We start from the raw sequence: 10,544 nt of genomic DNA on the forward strand, positions 1-10,544 counted from the left end.
GGGAAAGAGGTGAGTTTTAACCAGTCTGCACATTTATTGAGCACTAACAGTGGAAACCTGGAAGCCTAGCCAGTTAGGTGAGTCTTTCATTCCCAGGAAGTACTTCATATGTTGTCCCTGAAACTCTGGAAGGGAAAACTCGAACACAAAAACATCATTCATGTAACTCAACCCTTTCTGGAAGTACAACAGATGAGATTCAGTCTTGATGGCATCATTATTTTAATTTGTTCTCTTGAGACATAACTTACTGACCTGATAGACACTTCCTAGGAGCAGCTGAATGCAGGGAAGGCAGCAGGTGAATTTTCTCACCAGTGCATTAAAGCAGAGATGAGAGTTAAGGATAAAGACATGGAAAGGTGGAGTCCAACTTTACTGTGTTCCTGATTTCATTATTCAAGGTTTCCAGCAAGGAAATCACATGATGCCCCAGCACATTCAACCTGGGCTGAGAGGTCCTGAGACAAAAAAAATCACTGAAGGATGTGCCTAAATCTACACACAGCCAGTTTTTCTAACAAGATCCCATTCAAATCAACTTAGAGAATAATTCAGTGTCATTACAGTTTCTCTCCAGCTACTAATAATGTTTGAAAGCTGAAACTCCCCATTGAAATTTGCATAGATTGAAAATCTGAAGTACTACATGGCTGAATAAGAGGCAGCAATCAATTTAAGTTTGTAGCTTCCAAAAATTGTTTTGTCTTAGAGGCTGCAATATTTATGTTACTGAAGAACTGAAACAAAAAGTTTACACTCTGGGCATTGTCTACTTTGTAGTATTATACATTATTATAATGGCTTAAAAGAAAGATGAAGAAAAATGAGAACCCCAAAAGTGGCTCTCCTCCTGAAGGCAAGGCAGTTACTAACATCAATTTATCTCTAGATGTTTCTTGATCACTATGAAGAAGCTGTTTTTTCCTACTAAGATATATTTCAAGAATTTAATGCTAAACCACTGCAATATGAATTAACATAAATTAATTCTGTTCTCTACCTCAGCTCTGTAGGCCTTTGAAAACCTCAAGACTGGTACTGGCAGAGTATTCTGTTCCAGTTCACTCATGTCCTCATCAATTTCCCATTTGAAACCCTTGCACTTCTTCCCTGATTATTTAAATAACAGAAAGACAGGAAGCAATTACCTAATTAAAGGCTACTTACCTTTTCATTACATGCATACATGTACATTGTACACCTCACTGCATGTGTATTCCTCTGCTTTTCAATGTATTCTAACTCCTTTCTCAGAAAAAGCAAAGTCTAAGGGGGTGGATATTACCTAGAAATTATTCAGTGTTGCTTTACAAACCTATAATAATAAATTACATCAATGTCTGAAACAATCAAAGAAACTCTCACTGTGAAACATGTTATATTTTATTTTTCCCATGCACAATAAGATCTTACTTTTAGAACAGAAGTTTGAAGCAGGTTTATGGCATACTGTACACAATCCTATTAGTTTATAAGGTGCCATTCCAAAAGTGACATTTTGGCCATTTTGGAGATTTAATGCCAGTGAGCCAGTGTAATGACGACCAATGCATCTATTTACTAGTTTTAGCAGGTATAATCTGTGCACACTAATGGAGTCCAGGGGATAAAGGGTCTCCTCATCCTCCAGCTACTAATTTCTGCAAATCAGCATCTTAATCCACATTTTAATTGAATTTCAGTTAATATTTAGCTGTTAGGCTGCATGCTGCAGGGAAAGGGCTTAGAAAAGATCCACAGGAATATACCCAGAGTCAAGTTCAAAAAAACTAATTACATCTGTTCCCCCTGGGTTTACTGTTCACGGCAACTTAACATAGTCCCAAGCGTCATCTCTGCACCATTCTGTTGAATAAAGGTCATAGACTGTGCATTCATCATGGAAAAAAAGAGAATAACTTGACTATTTTGGCCAGCTATTCATCCTCATTTATTTTCAATGTAGCATCTAACATTTTGATGCTATTTAACAAAAATTGAACTCATTAACACTATAGTCAATATACAAATATTGGTTTTATTATTAAGTTCTTGTCCCTTTTCCCAGGCATAAAGTGATCAAACTAAATCTCATGTTTGTTCTTGCTGCTTTACTTTTTCAGCTGTTTTTTTTAACTATCATCTTCTGTAGATAATTGGGTAAAAGAAGATGTTTCTGTAATTATTTGCTTTCTCTATGGTCTCTTTTATGTATTCTTATTAGAGCAATTCTGCTGTTTGAAGGGACTGTGGCCATCCCCCCTATTGAAGGGATCTACTAGAAGAAAACAATGGAAAACACAGTTCTACAACCGCCTTGCACGAACTTCTCTTTATTTGTCTGAATAGGGTTTGGGCTGCAGGATCCTGGAGGATAATTTTATGACTTTTTGGACACAGCCTCACTGTCCTGCCTAAACACAGCAGACTGTGGGGCACAGCTCAGCTACATCTGTGCTAGCAGACAATGGCTCTGCTCCTGCTTCTGATGTAGTCACTGAGTGTTTTGCCATGAACTCATATTACTGTAATTCAGATGTGCTACTGAAAGAAATGTGATGTATATTTTCCATTATATGATTACTGAATTCAGTTCTGGTCAATTAAAGCAGCCTGCCCAGAACTATCAACAAGGTAATGATTAATGACAATAAGCAACCCTCCCTGGCATCTGCTGGCTGCCTAAAAAAAAAATAAAATAATAATGGGCAGGCCCATCAATTTGCTGCCTTCAGCTACATTGAGACTAAGAATTCATAAGTGCATGGAGCTGAAGCTGTGTATTGTGCCCAGCAAGAAACTTGCAGAGGGAACATGTGTTACTGGGAGTGTGTTAGAACTGCCATGAATGTGGCCGGGTTCAAGGTGAAGAGTTTGGCTGTAGGGCTGCACACATGACCTGTGAAAGACCATCCAGCAGCACTCTGCCAGTGCCTTACAATACAGCCCAACTAGAGCCAAGCCTCCCAGCACAACAGAAAAAGGTTAAAAACATAGCAGAGAGAAAAGCTTGTGCATGTGAGCATCTGAATTGGCACAATTATAACAAAACACCACAAGTGCCACCCAGGGCTTTGCTGTGCATTGGAAGCCTGAGTGCCAATCCTGTGGAGGGAGGCTGGAGAGAAGCTCTGGGCCGGCACCCTGCCATGGAGGGAGAGCTTCAGACTAGAAAAGCTCCTGGTCAGCTTCACATATGCCCCTGGCTCACCCTGCTCTCCTTCTAGCTAGCTCCCAGTACACCCATGCTGACCCTCAATGTTTCAACAAGCATGAGACATCTCTTTTTTCAGAGTTGGGTTTGTTCAGCCTGGAGAAGGGAAGGCTCCTGGGAGACCTCCTAGCAACTTTTCGGTATTGTAAAGGGGCCTACAGGAAAGCTGGGGAGTGACTTTTTACAAGGGCTTGTAGTGAGAGGACAAGGGATAATGGATTAAAACTGAGAGAGAGGAGATTTAGGTAAGACATTAGGAGGAAATTCTTCACTGTGATGGTGGTAAGACATTGGACCAGGTTTCCCAGGAAGGTTGTGGATGCACCCACCTTGAAAGTGTTCAAGGCCAGGCTGGATGGGGCTTTGAGCAACCTGATCTACTGGAAGGTGTCCCGGCCCATGCAGGAGGTTTGGATCTAGATCATCTTGCAGGTCCCTTCCAACCCTAGCCATTCTATGATTCCCTGATACGAGCTGGGCCTTCCAAATCAACCAGTGGGTTGCATCTCTGAAACAAGGATGCCCCCTCACACCCCAGCCCCTCTCCTAGCTCCTTCTCCCCTGGTTTTGACACCACCCTGGAGATTGTGCTAAACAGACCCCCACACCACAGGGAACAAAGAGGGGCATTTCTCATTCCCCATTGTTTTGAAGCAGGAAATGGTTGCAGAAAAGGCTCTTCTCAGTGTGCCCAGGCTGATGACATGGGACTGGTGGGATCCCTTCTGGTCAGAACATAACCCCCACTGGAACAATCAGCAATTTGGACATCCAAAAATTATGTTATTAAACAGCAGTTGTTAATCAGTAGGAGGTCTTTTTCCACAGCCATTCTCTAAAGCCCAAACATTTCCATGTTTCCTGTAATACTTGTGCTTAGTCACACATTGACAAATAAAAGAAAAAAAAGATCTCTAAGACAGATTTTTGGAACCGCCAAAATAATTTCTTTGAATTTTGCAGTCGCTTGACAGCAGTAGTCCAGGAGGTGAGTGTTGAAAACAAAAAATTTGTATTTATTCACTGGTATTTTGACTGCACTTCTCTCCCAGAAAAGGATACCTATCATATTCTGCTAAAAATAGACTATCATATAAGCAGAACAGAGATCCAGCTAAAGTTTGAAAGTTGCCAAGTCCACCTTTTTCTACCCAGCCTGTAAATCTGACAGACAGAGAAGGAATGGCCCTTTGCAGTTCAGCAAGAATTTAAGACAGATGGGTATGGTGATCAAAGGCTCTGGCAGAGGACATCTACTGAAGAACCTCCTGCCACCTTACAAATCGCACACTCCTGTGAGCAAAAGGTCTCCAGCTGAGCCTGGACTCCCCTGCTGCACTACATCATAAGAAAAGAGATCCCTAGCTCAAAATACCCCCAAATCTAAATACTTGTGAATAATTAAGTACTGTAATTAGGATACATGAGGATATATGAGTATTACTCTCTAAATACTTAGGAAAGGATGGTTGATCTGGTTGGGCACAAGGCCATATTTCACTAATCCATGAAACTTCCCTCTTCCCCACCAGTCTGTCAGCAGGTCTTCTTCAGAGTACTATCCATGCAAAGAGCAAGTCCACTCATTCATTTTTTTAATGGTCATCCCAACAGGCCATGACTCCAGCAGAAGGGAAAATGCTCTCCCACATCCATCAATTTTGAGGCATGGAAGGAACAAACACTGCATCTCTAAGTAGATTTTGAAAGAAAGAGATAAACCCGGCTCTTTTACAAAGGGCTGGCTTTAGCACAGAGCTGGGTCTGGGCATAGGCAGCTGAGGAGGGCCACAGCCTGCTGAAGATAGTAGCCCTGTGATCTGCTCTGCTGGTGTCAAAGGCCTGAGAAACTGGGTTTGCTGCCTGACCTTGCATGACTTGCTGTTGCTGGTGGGATCTTCCTTCCTTCTGTCACCAGACACGCACTCATCAGCAGGAGCAGCAGGCTGGGCTCTCCCCCACCTCTCTGTCTCAGATTTGCCCTTTTCTTCTGCCTCTTCTCTTTCCAGGGCAAGTCCAGTCCCTCCATCTCTCACCTCAGACCAGGCTGGCTTTTTAGCTGAGAACCTCGAGCATGGGATGCTCCAGAGTCTGTTTCCAGGGGAGAACTTCAGGCTGTGTCCCACAGCAGCCCTACAGAGTACCAGCAATACAGAAAGGCCTGGAGCTTGGACATACCCCTACTGTGTCCTAGTAGCCTGCTAAGCAACATCTAAATGTCATTTACATCTACTACACATGCCACTACATATCCCAGAGTGTCACTGTTGTTCAGAGGTACTTCACACCCTCCATGACATGCCTACATGTCCTTGGGAGCTCAATTCAAAGGCATGGGGTTTTGCCAGTCAATGCAGAGAGTCAGAACTTCAGTGTCCCACTGTGAATCTATTCCTTAGCCCATCCCATGCCCATCTGCAAAATATGAGTATTTTTCACCAGACAAAACATTTCTGCAGCTTGAAAGAGTACTGTGACTATAAAACACATTAAAGTCCATGAGGTGCTTCATTCTTGTGTCTCTGGGGTAATTTTACTATGATGGTGCTCTAGGGAAATGAGCACACCTGCTTCTCACCTTCACAGCACACTCTCTGACAAATACGAATGGAGAATTGAGTCTTTATAAAATCACAAATATTCTCTCACAATTAAGACAGTATATATTACGAATACGATGTTTTAAATCAATTTTGGGCAGGTGAACATGGTGCTGGCCATGAAAAGGTAAACCCATGGGGAGAAGTCTCCTAGTGGGGCAAGTAAGGGTAGCTGGATGTGCGTGATGGGTGCAGCTGGGCACCACCAAGCCTTTGTGGTGACCTCAGCAGGATAAGTAAGTGGACCCAGCATTTTCCATGCAGCTGAGAACAAATTTTTTCACTTTACAACTTTCTTCTGAGGCTCCCAAGAGAGCAATTATTTTTCTCCAGACTATTTCCAACTACCATAAAGCTTTCCCCCAAATCCCTGTAACTCCTGCCTTATCAATACCACAAAAGGAAGGAAACATAAAACGTTCAGAGTGACAGGTTCAACTGCTTTTCTTCTTAACCAAGAACGTGGGAAACCTGGGGTGGTGGGAGAGAGAGGTGAAAGCACATCAGGGCACAAAGGCGACATGTCTTCGGAAGCCTCCTGCCTCTTGCTTCCCTTCCACAGGCACAACCTGCCATGAACAGGGATGCAGTAGAAGTAGCTTTTGTGGATCCCTCAGTTCACCCCATTATGTCTCCTAACATTCTGTCTTCTGCCTCTTGGCACAGAGCCCTTTGATCAGCGATACAGGGAAGATTAGATCTGAGCTGATACAATGGCTCTTTGCAGGACAAGGCGTGTTTGGCTCCGGCCTATCAGCGTGACGTGCCATGTCCATGGGGCTACTGCATCTGCGTAAGAGCAGCCAAACTGAGCTCCCACGGTGCACAAGACTCATGTACTGACTTTTCCCTCCGTGCCTCCAGCTATCCCTGTTCTGCTTCTTGCTAAGTCAATTAATATCTACCATACCAGCAGTAAAGGACCCTTGGGAAAAAGGAAGCCAGGGAGTAGGCTGGTTGTTCCCGATCTAGGCTCGCCCTGTGCCAATACAGCATATTTTCTAGAGTGTTTTTTACAATTCAGTTTAAATGACTCAGCTGAGGGGTTTTGTTTAACTTCTGACCACAGCCTAACAGTTCTCACAGGAGGTAATATTTCCTAGTGTTTGGCATGAGCTTTCCTCCTTTTCATCTTAGCACTTGTGCTCCTTCAGCAATCCTTACCCACTTCTTTCCTTTCTTTGTGCTTACAGCCTACGACTTCATAAGTGGTTACTGGATCCCCCAGCTTCCACCAAGCCCTTCACCACACAGCATAATATATCACATTCATTACTGTTATGCAAGTACCTAGACAGACAGGCTTTATCTAGCTGTTTTAATCTTTCCCATAAACCAGTCCTGAAAGTCCAACAGAAGTTTGAGTTATTTTATGTGAATTCCCTCCAGTTTGTCAACATCCATCTGCAATGCTCTGATCTTTGAATAACTTGATTGTCACAGTACTGACAAGGTGTGACTGTTTTCTTTTTAGTAAGTAACCAGCTACTCATTTGTTGCATTTTACTAACTGCATTTGATTCTAGCTCTGTTTTTTCCAAGTTCTATATTCCACTTTTTATGGTAGGCAGCACTAGACACAATTGAATTCCTTAGTCTGTCAGCAGCAAAGGTAATCACCATAAATATTTAAAACACAGCAAGCTCTGATATATGAAACAATTAAAACCCTTTCAAAAGCATCCTCTCTCTAAACCCATCTCCTGGTAAACAGCATTTAAGTGGCAGCAAAGGAAGCAAATCAAAACATTGCCTTTCATTTCTGCTGATGTGAAATATTCCCCTCCCTTGCTCCTCACTGAGCGAGTAGATATTTGATTAGGTACAGATTTAAACACAAAAAGATTTTCCAAGCCTCAGTTCCAAGTCCCAAGCAATTACCATTTGCTGGGTGTAACTCACTGCAGGGTCGCCCCACTAAAGAGGAGAACAGAGGAGGCTCATTACAAAGAATAATAATATATTCCAAGCGTTTCACCTCACAAGGAATTCTTGAAAAATGTGCTTCCCCCCAGAGACTCAGAGTTGTTTGTCTCATTCAAGGGCTGAGCATTTTCTTCTTGCTAGCAGACTGGCAAAGAGGTAGGGGGCTCATGCTGCAGTGAGGAAAGAGCTGACCCAAGCTGACATCAGATTTGCATGGGAGATCCTGGGGGCTCCACTTATGTTGCCTAATAGTGCTGTCTGCTGCACACAAGACCCTTGCACTTGATCTCAGGTACAGCAAACATGATGTACTCACTTCGTCTGCTCTCCAGCAGCACTGGCGGCAAAAAAGAACTTTACAATCCAGACAAAAATTCTCAATCTCATGCCTAGATCTTCCCCCAAAGCAGCATTTCTAAAAGGGAATACAGTTGTTAAAGCTGGTAGTCTTCCAGTGGTTCCACAAAGCTGTTCCTGAGTTCACTTAAAGAGAATAAGATTCAGTATTGGTCCTCCAAGTCTCAGATAATCAAGATTAAATGTGATTTTTTTAACATTAAAACCAAGTCTAGAACAAGAAGCTAACCAACTAGCTCTGACTAGATGACACCAAGTGGTCATAGTAAAATTTACATTTATTATTACTGGAACACTTCACAAAACTTTCACCCTCTGAACTAAAGTTTTGCAGCTTTGCCATTTAAACAATTCTATTTTTCAAGTGGGAGCCACTAAGTCTGGATATTTAGAGGCTAGGAAGAGTGCTCAAACTGTTAAAAGTACAAGGGAAACATTTCAACATTAATTGTTACTGCACCCAAAACTGACTTACTGTATATTAACAAGATGAGATTTTTTTAACCATTATTATTCATTTAGTTAATCAATGGTTATTGCAGTGATTAATAACTAGGCTACGCAGTGGTGCTAATACAGAAGACAATTTAAGAATTCCTATTAGTAAAATATGAGAGGTTTTTGGATAATGCAGTGCCTGGTCTACACAAACCTTCTGAAGTATGAAATAGCAGCAGATGAGTTAGTTACACCATTATTTCAGAACAAGTGTTTATCACTCTCTATGCTGCTAGATTTATAATATCTCTTGCAGATATTTCAATATGCCTTTACTGGACAAGATGTTTAATGTTGTTAGGAAAATAGATAACAGTGGTGTGTTTTCTTATCCATTACCATTTTGTATATGATGTAAAGTTATATAGGCAAATACCAAAACATATTTTTAAAGTTTAGAGTCATCTTTGGAACGTGTTCTGCTAGGGTGTTTTCTTTTCTCCCTTAAATGACTCTGTGAAATACTTCCCTAGTCACTTTGCCAGCCACCATGAAACCTCAGAAAACATCAGCAATCGTCCAGCCAATCCAAGACTGCAAAACTGGCTACACTGAAAATTAACTCAACAGGTTCTGTCATTGATTTTGAAGGGCTTAGATTCTCCCCTACTAAAGAGTCCGAATCTGTGCAGGCACAGGTGAAAAAGGAGGAGGGTGGTGATGTGAATGCAAATGTTCATGGGGAAGGGGAGGGTGAGGAGCAGGTGTGGGGACAAAAGTGTGTGGACACATGCACTTTGCACTAGCTCAGTCCCTAGCAATGAATCTCTCATCTCTTTCTACACAGAGTAGGTATTTCCCTTTCTTTTTTCTCAGATCCCTGTGCAAGGTATGTCCTGAAGGAAAAAACTGTGATTTGAAGGAGAAGGTGAGAACAGCATGAAACACACAAGGGAAGACAACCCCTGCCATCCTCTTTCTGCCTGAGCTTTCAGAGGGCTAAATGGCCTGTTTCTGTCAATGATGCAACAGCAACTGGCACTACTGTGAAGATTTACTCCCCTGGTACCTGCTCCCCAGATGCGTGGCCATTTGAACAGCTGAGCTGTGATGGCCACTGTACAGACTTGCTCTGTTAGAAACACCCTGTGCCCCTCCATTGCTGGAAGCCACCCCTGTTTCTCAGGATTCACACTAAGCCTTGGGCTGTGTCTCCTGAGCTCTCCAGGTTGCTTTCTGTCATGCCCATGTCCTCACTGGTATTGGTACGTCTCTAAATTTTAAATCCTACATGCTCTTTTTAACATCTCTCCAGTAGTCTGCTTACTTCTCATTTAAGATCAATACAGAAGAAATAAATGGCCCATATAAATTCATTCCCTCAGGCACTTCTCTCTAGACTGTAACACATTGCTGGCATCTCCTCTGCATCCAGTCTGTTAGCTGTCTTTATTTCTTTATAGCAGTGGTCTTATGTGAGATAATTTTAATTAGCAGAAAGTTAAGATTCCTGGAGAAATTGTACTTGAAAGAGTGGTCCTGAAAAATATAAATCCGTGTTACTTAGGGTATTTTATGTTTGTTTTATGGAACAAATGAAATTCTGGTTCAATAACAACACATGACAGACTTCAGATGAACTATTCAGGCAAGCCCGTGGACTCAGAAAGCACAAGAGCTCTGGCCTTGTTGAAACCATGGGAAAAGACTCACCCTAGATTAAAATGTGCCCAGAGCCCCCAAGCCCTGCAGGGTAACTGGTTCTGGAAGCAGGACATACAGTGACAATCCATTACATGGGTACTGACCTATTTCAGATAAGCAGGTACTTGGTAACTGCCTCCAGCAAGGCACTTGCTCTGGGTGACAACCCCTTCTCCTTCATCAATACCAGCAAGGTGGTCTTTTGTTGCTCTCACTGTCAGACTCCCTCTCAGAGCAGGAAGGTTTGCCCAGCACATTTCCTCAGCACAGGCTCTGCCGTCTCAGAGGAAATAACCTACCTCCCTTTCCCCTTCCCCAGCCCC

The sequence above is a fragment of the Chaetura pelagica genome, unplaced genomic scaffold (assembly GCF_000747805.2).
Source record: "Chaetura pelagica isolate M959 unplaced genomic scaffold, ChaPel_1.0 scaffold90, whole genome shotgun sequence".
Lineage (NCBI taxonomy): Eukaryota > Metazoa > Chordata > Aves > Apodiformes > Apodidae > Chaetura > Chaetura pelagica.